This window comes from Pistacia vera, unplaced genomic scaffold, assembly GCF_008641045.1.
Source record: "Pistacia vera cultivar Batoury unplaced genomic scaffold, PisVer_v2 Contig430, whole genome shotgun sequence".
Taxonomy (NCBI): domain Eukaryota; kingdom Viridiplantae; phylum Streptophyta; class Magnoliopsida; order Sapindales; family Anacardiaceae; genus Pistacia; species Pistacia vera.
In genome coordinates this window covers 2,676,454-2,695,066 of record NW_022196258.1, presented here as the reverse complement: position 1 = coordinate 2,695,066, position 18,613 = coordinate 2,676,454, and the positions used below count along the sequence as shown (strand labels likewise).

Sequence of the window (18,613 nt, the reverse complement as noted above, 5' to 3'; positions counted from 1 at the left end):
AAATACCTAAAAGGTTATCCTGGTTTCGGGCTTCTCTTACCTCGAAAAGGAAGCCTAGATAAAATAGCATATTGTGGCTTTGATTGAGCCACGTGTCTAATGACAAGGAAATCACTCACCAGGTTCTATATAAAACTCGGAGGAGCATTATTCTCCTAGAAAACAAAGAGACAATCCGCAATATCACTTTCATCAACAAAGACTGAATATAGGACCATGGTTAAGACTGTATGTGAGATCCCCTAGATTCTAGGGCTATTGGGAGATTTAAAGGTACATATAAAACATCCAATTCTCTTATACTATGATAACAAGGCTGCAAACGACTTTGTAGCAAATCCAATATTTCATGAGAGAACAAAACATATAGAGATCGATTGTCACTTCATCAAGGGAAAGATTCAAGAAGGGATAATCAAGACTCTACACATTCATACCTCAGAATAGCCAGCAAATATTTTTACAAAATCATTGTGCAGTATAAAACACCCATATCTTCTTCGCAAGCTTAGAGTTTTTAGAGTATAAAAACCACAAGCTTGAGGAGGAGTGATGGAATGTAGTTATTACATTTGTGATCTTAGTGCTGAGATTATGCCTTGCATTATGATGATGATATTAAGGCTTGATTCTTGTAAAACCATTTCCTGAATATGGCTGATTGTAAATTAATTACAAATATTATTTTCCATGCTTGTATTTACATTTTCTATATAAATAGAACAGATTACATGTAAACCATAAAATACAAATATATACATAAGTTTATCTTCTCTCTTCTTTCTCTTGGCATACTTTGACTTCTCTTTACTCTCTGCCTCTTTTGCCTTTCTTTCACATTCTGATAGATGGACATATCGATAATTGTAACACCCACATCAAGGTACGTAATTTTATTTATGCCCTAATACCCTTAGTTGGATTTCTTTGAAGTTACCTTAGACAAATATGAAGAAAATTCCTTAGAACTTCATTAGGGCTAAAATGGTCTTTTCACTCATAATTAGATGAAAAAGTGGGAAGTGAAAGGAAGCAAAATAATGTGAAGAAAATAATAAAAATGAGGGTATTTTAGTAATTGACTATAGGATATAGATGGAATTTCATAGAAAGTGCAAGGGCAAAATGGGAATATATGGATATAATATTAGATATAAGATTTCATTGAAGAAACCCTAGCCATATTTTCAGCCCTTGTACACGCCACCCTTGCCCCATTTTCTCTCAATTTTCTTCACTAAATTTCAAAGGGAACTCATAGGATTTGGCTTGGATTTTTATAGATTTTCAATCCTAAAGCATCCAAAGGTAAGATTCTAACAAAAAGAGTGTGATTAAACTTTAAAGTTTTAAATTCTTATGGTTTTTATATGATTTAGGTCCAAGAGGAAGAGACTTTTAGCAAAAGGAGGTGATATGACACATTCAAGGTAAGTAAACCCAATTTTAGCCTTGATTTGAGCAAGATTTGTGTAGAATGAATTCTTGTATGTTTGTATGTGAGAAGTATGTGAGAAGTATTGGCTGTTTTTTTATGTTTAATGATGCATAATTTCCAGCCATGAGAAGTAGTGTATGAGTATGTGATGAATTGGTGGAATGATGGAAGAATTAGTGTTGAAATTTTGAAGTGTTGAGATTTGTTGAAAACGTCTAGGTTTGATGCTATAATTAGTGAGTTTTTGCTCAAATTTTGGTGGATTTAGAGAGATGTGGAAGTGTAGCCAACATGGTAGTTGCATGTGCATTTGAAGTGTTGGATGAAAATCCAAAGAGAAAATGCATGCATGAGTTGGCTAAACCCTATTAAAGAAAGGGTTAGAGAAATGCAAGAATTGAAGTAGAAAGATTATGTTTGGGCTTAACCAAGTATAAATGTTAGTATTCAAGAGTGCATATTGTTATGCCAAAATGTAGAATATCACTTAATCATATTAGTTCCATGAGAGAAATGGCCCTTAGTGCTTGGTTCTAGTCACTTGAACATTTACTACTTCTTGAATAGCAAATGAAAGATGTTAAAGTATTACTTTGATATGGCACTTGAGATAGTAGAGAATGGTAGAATATTTCATAACATACCATTATGCCATAATGAATTTTCAAGTTTGTGTATGTGAACTTGGAAAGAACATCAAAGAATGGGCTTGATCATGCATATATTGTGCATATGATTTATATATAGCCTTGTTTTGGTAAATGAGAATATTAAAGAATATGTTAGCAAAGAATGAGAAAAATAATGAAAAGAAGATGGCTTGTAGATTTCCTTTTAGCTAACATGCAAGTATGTATATTTTCTCATTTACTAAAAAATGCAAGTGTAGAATTTCCATTGCTTGGAAATTTATTTAGAGATGTGTATAGTATCTCTTTCTATTCTCTTTCTACAACATGTTATGATATAAGGTTGTTACGATGAGGAACCCGTGAGTGACAGAGATGCCCACATGCACGCTGCCTACAGTGAGCGGCCTCAATAGAGAGATACAGTATTTGTACAGTCTGTCAGCAGTGTATGTGGATGAGGACTGTACCCAGCAGAGAATACCTACATGCACGCCGCCATCAGTGAGCAGCCACAGCAGAGAGATACAGTATTTGTACAGTCCATCAGCAATGCATGTAGATGAGGACTGTACCCACTCACATGGCCAGGGTTCCAAATCCATGCCTCAACCTAGTCCGATCAGCATACCAGAAGAGAAACAGAATAAGAAAGAGAAACAGAAAAGAAAAGAAATAGATATAGCATAAGAGACAGAAAACATAAAAGAAAAGAAAGTTCTTTTCTCAGGACAGTTTATTATTCTGCATATGTATTATGCTACTTACATGATTCAGTATTTCTTATGTGCTCAACGATGTATAGTTTTATTAATTGTCTTTGTATGTTGATAAGTAGCAAATCAAAGTATCAGAAAAGAATGCAGAATATCAGAAAAGAATGAAGAATATTATCAAAGATTAAAGTGAGAAAAGGAAAATCAGAACATGAGCAATGGAGGAAAAACAGTAATGCAATTTGGTTTACTTACTGAGCAATTAGTGCTCACTCCGTTATTCTACTGCTTTGCAGGTACTTGATGATTTACGATCAAGTGGGATGTCAAGAAGCAGAGGAGTTTGGCGGCATTGTCCAAGACTACCTTGTACTTATTAAGTATATCAGTTATTTTGTTTATATACTTATATGAATTAAAATTATAAGTTTTGGATTTTACATTCTGTATATATGTTTACAAAAGTTATTTAGTGGATTTTATTATATATTTCTTAAAGAATTACTAGCTAGAGAGTATATTACAATAAGGTAATATATTCATCATACATAAAACTTTTTTGGGTCAAAATTTTTTCTAATAAACTTTAGAAATCTTTAACTTTAATTGATGTTCCTCAGGCAAAATTTTGAATTTATTTTGGGATGAAACTAATGAATGGGGTTTACCAAAACCACACGGCTGGAGGTTAATTGACACAGTGAGTTAGCGTAACAACAAGGCTAGCACTCGACTATACCTTGAGAACTTATAAACAAGTCTCAATCACAGAAACTTAAGCCTTAAATATGAAAGAAAATCTGAATAATTTATTGAATATTCTATCTCTTCAAAAGAAACGAATAATATGTTTATATAAGGTGGTTACAGCCAACCTAACAAGACTTTAATTAAACCAGGAAATAAAATCCTACTTAAACACGAAAACTAATTAAAAAAAGAAATCTCAACTATTGACTAATAATAAAATAAGAAATTAAAATTTAACTTAATTAAAACTTCCTAAATCAACTAAACTCCTAATTAAAATAGAAAACTACTTGAATTCCTAATATGAAACCCTAAATAAATAAGAAAATCAAACAAAGAAAGGGAAACAAAATTAAATTCTAATTAAATACTAATTTAACACTATTTTCCCTACATCATACTCCCCCTCTTAAAAATAAACTCATCCTCGAGTTTCAATCTGGTGAGTGATACTTGAAGTAGAGTAATAAGTCCTCCTTTGGAGCAAATAAATATCCTTTGTCATTGATCTTCCTAAGAGAGCTGTCACACACTATAGTCTTCAAGTCAAAATCGAATGTTGTCGATGTTTCATCCTTTTGATCCTTAACTTGAATGTGTTCTTCTTGCTCAAGCTTCTCCTTTAGGACAACTTGCTTTTGATCAAGCTTCTCCTTTAGGACAGTTTGCTTTTGCTCTTTTTCAATCTTCTCTTTTTGGAGAACTTGTTCAGCTTCAATGTCTACTTCATGCTCAATCTCCTTTGATGTGTGATCCTCAATTTGTAAAATCTCATGATCTTCGTTGGCTTTAAGAATTTCTTTAGGAAATGTTTTATGCTTCTTGTCTTCTTCCATAACTGGTGAAGCATATATTCTCTAAAGAAGAATTCTTTTTTTTCTAATTCTTAATTGTGATCCTACATCAAAGTCTAATTGAAGAACATCAAGCAATGTATAGTTATGTCGTAAATCAATTTGAGCTCGTATTTTTACATTCAGCCCATTATAGAATCTTAACGCTACTCTATATGGATGTTCATTATAGTCAAGGTGGAGTAACAACCATCGATATTTAGCAATACATTTTTCGGACATATCTCTAACCCTGATGGCATCTCTGGTACTGGTGGAACGAGATCTTCTCATAATCAGGAGGAAGAAAATCCCTTTGTAACAACTGTTTCATCTTGTACCAGGTTCTAATTGGTGCTTTCCTCTTGTGAAATCATATGGATTGTAATCTTTTCCACCATGCAAAAGCTCCACCCTTCAATCTACACGCAACAAGTCTCACCCTTCTTCTTTCTAGAATCTCCATATATTCGTTATCTATTTTCGCAATCCAATTCAGAAAGTCTTTGATAGTTAAATTACCATTAAAACAAGGAATATCTACCTTCAATTTAAATTTGATGCTATCTCTATCCCCATAATCACTTCGTCCATATCCAATGTGCCTCCCAAAATCTACAAAGTAATCATCTTTTTCGTCCAAATCTTCCACGTAGACTTGCTGTCTATTCCTATTTGCAAAAACTAGTCTGTTGACAGGCTGTTTGTGAGCCATATCATCTCCGGGACGTTGCCTCTCTTCATTCTTGTTTCTGTTGGCATCTTTGCTCAAAGCATCAATGTAACGCCCCACTTGAGGTATGTAGCTAATGTTTCTTATTTTGCTCTTATTTGAGTCGGTTTATTATTAATATTGTTTGGTTGGCCCTTAGTTGAATGGAGGTAGTGGTTTGGTTAAGTGTTTGCCTTGGAAATTATGAAGAATTGGCGAAATTTTGGGGTTTAGCCCGCGGTGAGCTACTGGAGTGTTTCGCTGCGACGACGAAATTGTCTTCGCCGCGGCGACGGGTCAGCTGAAAAATTTATGGAAGTTTAGATATTTTCTTCCCTAAGGGCAATTTGACCATTCTACCCCTAATTAGTGGGAAAAGTGGGGAATAAAATGTAAGAAAATTTCATGGAAAATATGTTGGTATGGGGGTGTGATTGTGATGAATTAAAGGATATAGATGGAATTCCTAAGGAAGAGTAAGGGCAATATGGGAATGCTTGCCCATAAGTTGAGTTAAAAGAATTTAAGTCATTGCAAACCTTTCATTCTTCTTCTCCACCACCAATCTCCTTTCCTACTTCCTCTCAACTCCTTTTTCATTAGTTCAAGGATTTTTAGAGGGCTTTTTGGAGTGATTGGAGTAGAAAATCAAGCTAAGGCATCCTAAAGTAATGATTCTTGCTTTGGATGTGAGGTTTTGTGTATATTTCTATATTAAAGTTGTATGGTTTTATTGTTTAAAGGGTAGAGAAAAGTCAAGCAAGCAAAGGAAAAGAAAGTACTAGTGAGAGTTCTCCATTACAAGGTAAGTAAATCCCCACCCAAGTTGAGATTTAAGAACTTTCTTGAGTAGAGATTTAATAGCAATTATGTATGCATGTTATATGCTATGAAATTGAGATTAATTATCCGTGTTGTGATTGAATACACTTCATTTAAGAGAAGTGTTGATATGTGATGAGAAGATGTAGTTGAGATGAGGTTTGGAAGGTTTTGAGTAAACCTTTTTAGAAGTGTTATTCCTTGGCAGGATTTATAGCTATGTGAGGGAGTTTTCTCCCATTTGGGATGGTTAGAGAAAGGAATAGAGCTATTGTTATAGTAAAGTCTTTATATGCACTTGAGTTGTTTGATGAAATGCCTAAGAGAGGTTTGAGTATGAGTAGTAAGCCTAAATTCTTGCAATATTGCATGTTGGCATCTCATAAGTGCATTAGGGGAAATGAACCATCCATATGCATTAATTGTGCATTGAGGAGTGACTTAAGAAAGAGTAGAAAACTTTGTGAATGAACTACTCTAAGAGTAGAGAGAATGAGAAGTGCTAGTGCTAGAGTAGAGTGAATGAGAAGAGCACTAAAAACGGGTAGGTGCTTTGTGATCTCCACCCGATAGCTATGAGAAACGGGTTGACGCTTTGTGATCTCCACCCGATAGGTATGAGAAACGGGTTGACGCTTTGTGATCTCCACCCGATAGTTATGAGAAATGGGTTGATGCTTTGTGATCTCCACCCGAAAGTCACGAAGAGTGGGTTGGTGCTGTGTGAACTCCACCCGGCCGTGCCTCCGGCAAGATGAGGCCATGACATATAGTAGAGGTTAATAAAAAGAAAGTTGTGTGAAAGAGAAACAGAAACAGAAATAGTGTAAGGAAAGAATTAAGAGAAATAGTTACGGGGATAGACAAGTAGAGGACTTACTTACTGAGCATTATTTGTGCTCACCCCGTTATTTTTCCTTTGTGGTTGCAGGATCTAGGTGATGTTGCAGTCGATTGGGCGTCGGCAACCGAGGAGCAATACCTACACTGTCCCCTGTTTTGAATGGCATTTTGTAAATGATACTCTTTTGTACAAAGAATGTATATACATAATACAAGAAAATTTTTGGGCCCATTTACTTTTATTATTGTACATGTATTTTATTAGTATACAGCAGTTATTACAATCAAGTTGATCCGCAATTTCTTCAAAGCGTTGTTCCAAATGCTGGAATCTGAGATCCATTTGTTGCTCCAAAGCTGCATACGCCACCCCTTGCAAGGTCTCAGCTCCCTGATCTTCACCATGAGGACCGTCACCGCCTGCAACGTCATCACCTGCCATTAAATCAAACGAATTTTGCTTGCTCTAATACCAATTAACGCAGCAAGTTAGCGTAACAACTACGCTAGCACTCGACTATAGCTTGAGAACTAATAAATAAGCTTCAATCACATAAACTTAAGCCTTAAATCTGAAAGAAAATCTGAATAATTCATTGAATATTCTATCTCTTCAAAAGAAACGAATAATATGTTTATATAGGGTGGTTATAGCCAACCCTAACAAGACTTTAATTAAACAAGAAAATAAAATCTTACTTGAATACGAAAACTAATTAAAACAAGAAATTTCTACTCTTGACTAACTAATTATAAAATAAGAAATTAAAATTTAACTAAATTAAAACTTTCTAAATCGACTAAACTCCTAATTAAAAAAGAAAACTACTTGGATTCTTAATATGAAACCCTAAATAAATAAGAAAATTAAATAAAGAAAGGGAAACAAAATTAAATTCTAATTAAATCCTAATTTAACACTGTTTTCCCTACATCATTAATAATTTTAGATAACTAATATTAGGCCATTAATCTAGAGCTTATTAGTTATAAAGAGGATTAATATAATCAATAATTCAACCTTTTTAAGTAACAATTGTTTGGTTTAATATATTTTTGTCCGTCTTTCTTTATTTTGACCATATAAAATATACTCTTATGTGAATATAATTAATTAATTTCCACTCTACTAATTAATTTAAGTCGTGCATTTAGATCTTTCAAGTCTCCTCAGTCAGCCTTTGGTCTTGGCTTGAGTGGGGTACGTTCATGAATGTTCAGAGAGATTGTTTGATAGTCGTTTCGGATCTTTGATATTAAGAAAAATTAAAGAAAGAAACCTTCTCTTGGTTGTTTGACATTAATTTTGTTGTTCTCTAAAGACTTTTCTAATTAAGAATGACAATCAAATAAAAATATTCTCTGAGCTATGCTTTCTCGCTTTCTCTTACTCTTAAATAATTCGTCAATTTGACTAGTATGGTATTTATAAAAGTTTCTTTCAAAGACTTATTTATTTGATGGAATTTCTTCTCCACGTTTAGGAATTTAATCTCTTCGATAGATCAACATAAATCTTCTACCAATGACTTAAAAGATATTGGACAATTGAAAATAATTAAATAAAGTGAAGAACTCAAATTTCTTAGTCTTTCTTCGAGGATCCAAGTGGGGCCTAATTAGTGGTTAATTTTCCATTATTTTGACAAAGTTGGTCCTAAGTAATATAGAGAAAATAAAAAAAAAAAAACTAAGACAAAATTAGCCTTTTATTTCATGATCAAAATGTTTCATTTGAAGGGTCAAGACACCTCTTGAACATGGAATATTACTACAAGAAAACCTATCTACATCACGTCAAACTCAACGCTAGGGTTATAGCGTCAGTATTGGTGCAATTCGTCAACGCTATGATGGCACAAGAATGCTGTTATTAGTCCAATACAGATATACTACGCACAAGTAATATGAAAAAGAATTGAACGTAATAAAAATATTCAATTCTTTGTGACAATGTACAATATAATAGAGTGTTAATTAACTAGTTTATATTCGCAATATGTGGAAGCTCATGTCTTGGAATTTTCTTGATATTTACAATATTAATTTCCCATTTCTAAAAAAGTTTCAAAAATTAAGGCAGGAATGGATCGAGCGGTGAAGTTTGGTGCTGCCATAATGGCACAAGACGATATATAAAAAAATTGATATATAGATAGACGTCCAAAACCCTAGAATAGCACAAGGAAACATAATGTCCAATCACAATCGAATTGCCATGCCATAAGCATAACCCCACCAAGATTGAGACCTCCTCTAAATCACAAAGACTTGTCAGTCTTATAAAGTCATCTCTACAACTTGTCATTGTTGTATATATGAAAAGTAATCAATGGCTTTTCTTGTTTTATTAGTTGAAGACGTTGCTTGTAGCTTAATAATTTTGCCGACTCTTAATTGCAGAAATATCAACATATCCTAATCCCATCAACAATTAATACATACATTCAAGTGACTAATTTTTGCTCATTCTAATTATTATGCTTGACCGACATACTGATATTCTTCTCATGTAAAGACAACATACAGCACAGGGACTGAGATTGGACATTGTATATTAACGATTCACAAGCTCTAAAACCCACAAAAAAATGACTCTTGCAGCATGGGATTAATTTTTTCTTAGTAAGTTGATCAAGCAACTATGGAAGCCAGTGGTGCTGAGACTTGCAGATGGGATCATGGCAACAAGAACAATGATGAAGGGTCCACAGGCACCGTTGGATTTAATGAAAGGAGTCAAAAATTTGAACGACTGAGTAGACCAGGACAGGACTTGGTGACCAATGTTTGACTCTCTGACTTTACATTAAATGTTTCTTCTAGCGAAGACATGGAACTAACTAACTACTCCATCGATCCAGCTCCTGCTGTTAATTCCTGAATTCGTAGATATAATATAACTCTTCTGGGTTCTCTCTCTTGTCTTTCACGTATATATAATAAAGAAAGCAGCAGGGATCCCGTGAATGATCCTTCACAACCTCTGCAAAAAGTTGACTGTCTTCACCCTCTTTATGTCTTTACCAATCATCGCTATATTTTTGTCCTTTTGATTTCTCTCTTCTCATCTGCATGTGAATTTTCTTTTTATATATCTATTTTATTTTTTTTTCGATTTTCTACATGTGATTTTGTACCAAGTTACAATGTGGGTAGGTCTAATTATTGGTTTTGAACATAAAACCAAAGGAAACAAAGTAGTAAGTGATAATAACCCTAATGCTGCATGGTCCAATGGAAGGTACAAAATGGTGCTAAAGATGGAGGACTGACAGAGAGGGAAAAGGACCATGAAGGAGATAGCGGTGGAATTGAATGGGGATTATTAAAGGCAGCGGTGTGTTTGTTTTATTTGATGATATATCATTCTGTAAGCCATTACTGACAATAGATTCATCAACGAGCCAAGTCAAACACCAAACTTTTATTTAATAAAATAAAAATATGAAGAAATTGACAGATCTAGCAATGCTGGCACTTATATCATTGGTGGGTGTCTGGCCTTTTTGTTATCACATCTCTCTCTGTCTCTCTCTCCCTCTGGTCTGGGTATTATATATCTTTCTCCCTCCATCTCTTCTTCTCTTTTGTAATTTTTTTTTTTATTTTTTTGGTAAGATTCTAGGCCACTTCATTTATGGGCCAAGATCACATTGTGTATTGAGCTTGTCCTTATGAATCTTAATTAATTAGGAAAAAGCATTATACATACAACATTTTTATATAACATTGTATGACAAAATATGATTGATTAATTTTAATTTAAAATTAAACTTTCACCCAGTCTTCTTTTATCACATAATGTTGTCCGTGCTATACTATTCTTAATTAAATCCCCATTTCAAGTTCTATTTCAAGACGCTGCCTTTTCGATCAAGATTCTTTACTTTGATTCAATGATCCCTACAGGACATGGTTAACAAGAATTAATTATTGAGGGTGGACAAACCGATGCAACGGTTGTAACTACAGGATAAAATGTAATTACCTTTTCTGTTGCTTAGGAAATGACTGCTTTCCAGGAGAGGGGGCATTGGATGATTGGAATACTTATCCCCCACTCTATCTCATTAAAAATTTGTTAATGGGCCTATTATAAAAGCCCAAAAGACAATTTCTACTACACAAGTTGGGCTTAAATCCAATGAAACCCCTCACAGCCCAACAATATCAAGTAATTTAGGGGCCTGCATTGTTTTTGCTCCTCATGGAAAAAGTTTTGGCCAGCAGAAGAGGATTCAACTAAGAAATAAGCCATAGCTAACACACCGGTTCACAAAACAGATTACAGCACAAATAATTTACATTTGTTAAATAAAACCCCCTCCCCCCCTCCTCCCAAACAAAAAAATCGTTTCAAACATATAAGAAGCAACTAGAGACTTTGCCCCATAATGGCAAGTGAAGATGTTAAGGAGTTGTATTGTTAAGAAGGAATGGTTCTCTTGTCTGAAAAGTTCCTTTAACTGTTCTGCCAACAGAAGGCTACTTCTGCTATGCTACCCCAAGTTTTCTTGTTACCGTTCGTGCATTATCTAATAGGGATCACCTAAGTCGAAGTTCCTTTAAAGATTTCGTTAAGAACCTGAGTTCAGTGTCTGATAGCTGTGTCTTCCCACTTAGAAAGGCAATAAAAGTGGGAGGCGAGCTTCACTTGGGTGAAATATTTGATCTTTGGTTGGGCAGACTGATCTTTCCAGGAATGCGGCTCATAACCTGACCAAAAAGGGCATACAGAGAGAAAGATGTTTATAATAAGTAACACTTTTAATCCCGGGAGAAAGGGATGGAAAGGCAATGGATACTGACCTACACAACCAACGGTTAAGACGAGCCGTGGGCAGCCTTAGACACCATTTTTCATAAGTATCAATGACCTGACGCATGACAGGTATCCGGCCTCTTCCCTTTAACGCTGAAGTGAATACAACAGGTATTCCAGTCACCTGCCATCCAAACCATGTCAATGCTAATCACTATCGTTCAATGTCAAAAAGAAGATGAAACCGACGTGATTGCTTTGCTGTACAAGATATCATAGACAAGCACCACACTACAAATCACATATTCTGGTTCTGAGGTTTTTTTGTCTCCAAATCGAACCCAAAAACCTGATTTAACTCTGCCGAAAAACTAATCTTCTTGGGTAACAGCCCCCGGATAAATCTCTCAGAGGTGTCATTTATACTAAACAACATTAATCTAAAAGTTAAGAGATTATTTACTTCCAGCTGGCCTAGATCAAATCTCTCACTTCAAGCCCAAAGTTAAAAGAATCAAGTTGAAAAAAAAAAATTCCACACTCCATACAAGCGGAAGAAAAATTGTGTTCTTTGACAACGATATCCAACATCAAACAAGAAAAATGTAGATCAAATTCTAGTCAGTAACAAGTATAAATTTTTAAAAGGTAATTACTCAAGGGTTGATCCTACGAAAATAAGCTGTAGTAAATAAAAATTACAGAAATGACAAACCTGGGGTATAACTGTCTGAATTTCTAGAGGGACAGCTTCCTTGACCCTCTTATACAAGGCAGAATTCTTTCTCCCACTTAGAAGATCCATTTTGTTGACAATACAACCAAACCACGCCCTTTCCACAGCAGTCTGGCTATAATACTTCTGCATGTGTCATACTAACGTCTTGCCTTTGCAATCTGATATTCATACACATGATGAACCTTATAAGCATATGTATCATACATACAGAAATTTTTTTGAAACAGATTATGTTAACCAAACAATATTTTCCATCTGTCTTTTACGCAATTCCTGTTATCTAACTTCTGATGCCCTAGTGGTTTACGATAAACAGGCAATCCACACAATCAAGGGCCCACATAATTTTAACAAAACTGGAGATTCAAAAGCCTCCCCACTAATAACATTATTCCATTGTAATTAAGTCACACAAAACCATCACAAGCCGTCAAAATACTCTTCATTATACAAGATAAGATAGACTTCAAGAAGATGAAATAATTTTTAGCATCTTGGATCAAATACTACAATCATTGGCCCAAGGCATAGTCATAGCCAAAAAAGAAGATACATATGGCACACCTCCTCTGCATCAAGGACCAATGCAATTACATGAGTCTCATCAGATTTTTTTGATTGCATAATGCTCAATGATGTGTTTCTCCTACTGTCCTTTCCAACCAACCTGCAGTATCAACCTGAAAAGTAATCAACAATACATCGACCAATGAAATATTAAACAACAAGAAACTAAGTGAAAAAACTGAAATATTGCCATGAAAGCTTAAGAAGGTAGGTAAGGCTGACAACAGTATTTAAGCTCTATCATTACCACACTATGCTGACAACGTAAGATAATTACTTCACGGTATTATTCAGTCAACCTTCCATTTCAATATAATCACAATCAAACATTTCAAAACAAGGAAAACTAAACCGACCCCCAGAAAAGGAATGAACCATGGGATTCTGATATATATACCAAATATACTGTCTCCCTTGATACTCAAAGTGCACTCTCACTGAATCTCTGGTCAAACCAGCTTTGGACCCACCAGCACACGCGTCTTCTTGTAACAAAGCATTCAGCAAGGTAGACTTCCCAACATTAGGCCTTCTACAATTGTAACTGCAATGGCAACTTAGACTCATCAACCTCACCAGAGCTGCTGTCTGACTAGAGCTACCATGTTGACAACAATATCTAGATAAGTCAAAACGCAAAGCGGAGTTAAGGGGAGGAAAAGAGTAATAAAAAAGGTTAAAACATCATACTAGTATACACTCACTTTACCATGTCTGTATCATCTTCTCACAAATTTTATTCAGACACCAATTGACAATAGTATTATTATTTATTCCAAAAAAATGTTACGTGAAACATAATAGACTACAGACCTTACACAGAGAATAAACAGATAATCAAAAAAAAAAAAAAAATCTATTTCTTAATTTAACTTGACTTACCATATTTAAAACTCGGACCATAAAATCCTCAAGCTCTGGGCGAAGAGCTTCATAAAGTTCTGTCATTCCCAGTCCAGTCTCTGCAGATATAGCAATAGGGTCCCTAAATCCTAACATGAGGGCTTCAGCAGCAGCACCAGCAAGAGAGCCAGTGCCATCATGAAGAGATTCAGATTTATTCATTGCCACCAAAGGCTTGATTCCTGGTGCATGTCTACGCAACCACTTTCCAACCTCCAAATCCAAGGGATGAAGTCCAGTTCTAGACATAAAATAACACCAAGAAAGGAATTCATACTTTTGCACCCGATAAAACACATGGTTATATTTTCAGGGAAAAAGGCAGCTCCGAATTGTAACCAACTCTCGTCCATTCCTAAGAAATATGACTATCATATATTGCAGCATAGATAAATCCTTAGGGTATTCTAATAATAGTAAAATAAAAACTTATCATTTTCATCCAATAAATAACGACATTTTGTTTACTGATATTCATCATCAAGATTTCAAAGTCCTGAATTTGTTACTGTGAGCATTGGAAAAAATAAACTCAAACAATAATACTTCATAAAGTACACACAAGCTCATACATAGAACTAACCTCACATCAATTAAAAAAATTGCAAATTGAGTCTTTGCAAGAACTTTTGCAGTCATCCCTGCGGTTCTATCAAGAATAGACCCAGAAGTTGCTTCAGTTTCCAAGCCAGCTGAATCCAAGACCCTAAATCTCAAATCACCAAGTTTAGCAATCCCCTCTCTTATGTCCCTAGTAACATGATCATCTGGTGTGTTGTAAACCAGGGCCTCCCTCCTCCTAATCAGCCTACCACTCACCAAAAACAAACAACAAAATCACATTTGGAAACACATAATAAATCTTCCCACACATCTACTGCCGTTTTAAAAATGTAAAAAAGCCTTAAAATATGAAACTAGAAATAGGTTTTGTGTTATCAATTTTCAAGAACACATTCAATAGCACATTTGATAGCTTACTTCAACAGTTACCGAAAATATTACTCATTGACAACAAAAAGGCTCTAATGGCTTTACAAACATGAACAAGAACATGATATTAAAACTAACCGGTTGAACAAAGCTGACTTGCCCACATTAGGACGTCCAATAATCATCACAGTAGGAAGCAAATTAATATCAACCTTGGTAAAATCAATTGGTTTCTCATACAAAATCTTAACTTTCTTGTCTTTATCAATCTCAACATGGGAGTTCTCCAAATTCCTATTTGCAACAACCGCGCAAAAGCCCCTAGAAGCTCCAGCTCCAAGAACAAAATCACAATGCAAGCTCGAACCACGATTAGATAGTGAGCCTAAGAACAAACACATCATCAATAATCAACACACAACCATAAATAAGACATAAAATCTTACAAAAAGGAAGCGAGAGAGAATAAAGCGCACCAATTAATGAAGGTTTGACATGGGACGAGTTCAGTTGGGTTCTGAGGAATAAGCTAAAACGAGAATGGCTCTGGCTCTTTCGAGCCAAAAGGACCCTAAACCATGACCGAAACATGGCTTTTTAGCCTATCATAGTGATCAAAATAGTTTTTTGAGGTTGAGAAAATTTGGAAGCAACATCAAACTCAGCGAGGGAGAAGCTCCCTGCAACATAAAAGTCTCACTTTTTTTCGGCGGCGGAGAAGACAGTTCTGATTTGAAACTACGTCGCTTTGCTACCATCTCTTTTTATTTTTATTTTTTTAATGTGAATTATTCTTTAAAATATTTAGTATTAAAAAAATACAATTTGACTTAAAACAATATAAAATAGACTCTCTTTATAATCATAAATTTTGGACCAACTAAATTTGTTATTTTGATTTCTTGTTTTTATAATTCATATTTTAGTAATATTAGGATTTTAATTCATTATTTTAGTAGTATCAAGATAGTATGAAAATGAATATCAAAGAGTCATTACAAATTTGAGTGATCAGATTTCACAACTTCATTACACTAATTAAATAGATGTTAATGTCTTCCTCAATCATCTAAGTGAACAACAAGTCGTGTATGCTTTAACTCAAAAAAAAATTATTAAAATTAAACAAAAAGAGAAAAGAGATAATCATGAGGATGATAATACGGAAATACCAAAAGTTTCATGCCAAGAAACTTTAAACATACTTGATAAGTCAGAAATATTTTGGTTTCAACAAGAAGGTGTTCATACTAGCGGTTTATTATTTACCCATAAGATAAAAGATATAGTAATAACTTTAAAGCATAAATCATTATCTCAAAAAACTTTATATAGATATATCTATTTCATCTTAAACCTTTAATATAACATAGTATATATTTTTTATAATATACATATAATTATTACCATGTAGAGGCAAGTTTCTTGAGACGAGACTTAGAAAAATTATAACTTATTACAATGTGAAATTTATTCTTATTTATAACTAGACAAGTTGGGACCAAAATTTTTTATAATTATATAGATATTATGTTTATATATAATATCGCTATAAATAAGTTTTACTGTATTAGTTTAACATAATAGTATTATAAATAATTTTTAGTTCTTCAGTATATAATTATTCAATAAAGATAGGTTGACAAACTTTAACTTTTTCTCACAAAGGTACATGGCAGTTTGCATTTTGTCATATTGTAAGTTCACTGATCGGGAGCTGACATGTTGCGTTTGTGAGAGAAAGTTAATGAAAATGGTTTGTCAACGTAATATTACCCATAATTATTTTAGGTAAAACTCAATATTAGATGCTTAGTAATTAAGATGGAATTTGACCCACTCGTAGGTTAGTCCAAGGATCAGGGTGAACCAAAGAGGCTGCAAATGATGCAATCCACAGTCTCATGTTCGATTCTCCATTGAACACAAAGATAGTACATTTGCATGATTTACCCAAGGTTGCTCCCCCTAACCCAAAATAGATTAGTTCATTAATAAGAACCCCAATATAGAGAAGGAAAATGGTAAATGTGGATCAAATTACCAAGAAATATATTTATTTATATCTTTTAGGTGATAGTGATTTCGACAAATAGAAAAGAAAATGCTCAGAACCATAAGTCATTTATGTTGTTATAAAGAGAGCATAAAAATTATAGCAAATCCTATATTTGGCTAGCCCTTATTCTATCAATGCTCTAAATCTAGTTTATTGACTAGTTATATATATTGCATGTACATTTTTCCTTCGAAGATAAGAACATATTACCTTGTTTATCCTTCAACTTTTGAATAAATGACTTGAATACTCTTACAGTCTTACTATAAATTAGGTTGATCAATTCTCTACTTCTTCACCTAAAAAGCATAGAAATTTTTAATAGTTATTTTTAATATTTGCAAAGTTTGACGGGTATTTGAATTCAAACTTTAGATAAAAACGGTGACGAAAATTGAAGTATTAATAGTAAATACTATAGGCTATGTTTATTTCACTATTCATATCCTATTTTATTTAAAATACATGTTTGTTTTACTATTCTCAAAATCCAATTCAATTATATTCAACTTAAAATATTTAAATTTTTTTAACCCCCTAAGTTTGTTAATTTAACTAAACACTCCCAACCAGCTAGTTGTGCGTCATTCCGGCAACTTTCAGCCACCCTCCAACAGTGGTCGTAGGCTTCTGGCATTTAATTGGTGGGTGAGGGTGTTTTTATTAATTTTAAAACTTTTATTATAGAGGATGTTTAACTAAATTAATAAATGTAAGGAATTAAAAAATAATCTTATCAAACACATTTTCAAATTCAAATCTTATCCTCGTAATAATAACTCAACTCACTTTTTCAAAAATACAACTCAAAATAATAAAACAAACACACCCTAATTTTTACAAATCCCATAATATTACATGTAAGACTTGTATATATGATAACTTTTATACAAGAGCTTGAAAATACATGTTTTGTTAGTGATTCAATTGGATTATTTGTAGAAAATATGTTTAATTGTGAAATTGAGTTAATTATTTCATAAATGCTTTATATGGGATCACGGGGTATATTTTGAGTATGTTCAGGTTAAAAATGATATGTGAATGAAAAAAAAATGATATCGATGGAATTTATGACAAGTAAGAACAAACGCTGCAAGAATCAGAATTGAAATGAGGAAGTTATGATGCGTTGAAGACTGAGACTTAAAACCTGGAAATTCTTCAAGATGAGCATATTTTGATCATAACTTGAGCTGTAAAAATCGAAATTCGATGATTCTTGTGATGTTGGAAAGCTTATTCAGAGATCTACAAAGTTTGTGTTGATTACTTTGCCAAATTCTGAATTTTCCAGACTCGTGGGATAGAAAGAACAATCACCGCAACAACCATTTCTATCGCTGCAGCAATGGATTGTGGGCCTGTTTGGGTTATTTTATTTTTCCTAGTCGGAATTTCAATTGTTTAAGGCATTTAATTCTTTCCTAATTAACCTTCAAACCCTAGCATCATAAATAAAGATTTTTAATTAGTTTTGAGAGAGATTAGATAAGGAGAAAGAGCAGCTACTATCTTAGAGATACGAATTCTTGCAGTTTTCATTCGCTAATTAGAGAAATTTTTCTATTTTTCTTTCTTGAACTCGTGTTTATTAATATAATGGTTGTTTTTATTACTGAAAGTATGAACTAAATTTATTGTTTAGGGCTAAGATGTAGCCCAACAAATCATTTGTTAATTTTTATTAAGTTCTATTATTGCACTTAATTCTTTCAATACTTAAGGGTCCGATAGTTGAATGATTTCATGGATTAAGTTGAGATCGAGAGATGAAACCTGATTAGTCTAAGGTAATAAACAATTAACAATTAACAAAAGACTAGACGTATTATTGACACCAACTAACATATTGTGATAATACACAACTAAACATATTCTCCTTTTATAACCTCTTATTTAGA

At 33.7% G+C, this 18,613-nt stretch overlaps 1 pseudogene; it reads right to left on the bottom strand.

Annotated features, from left to right (window-relative positions):
• Positions 1 to 11,291: 11,291 nt before the first annotated feature.
• Positions 11,292 to 15,397, bottom strand: LOC116143558 (annotated as a pseudogene).
• Positions 15,398 to 18,613: the final 3,216 nt, after the last annotated feature.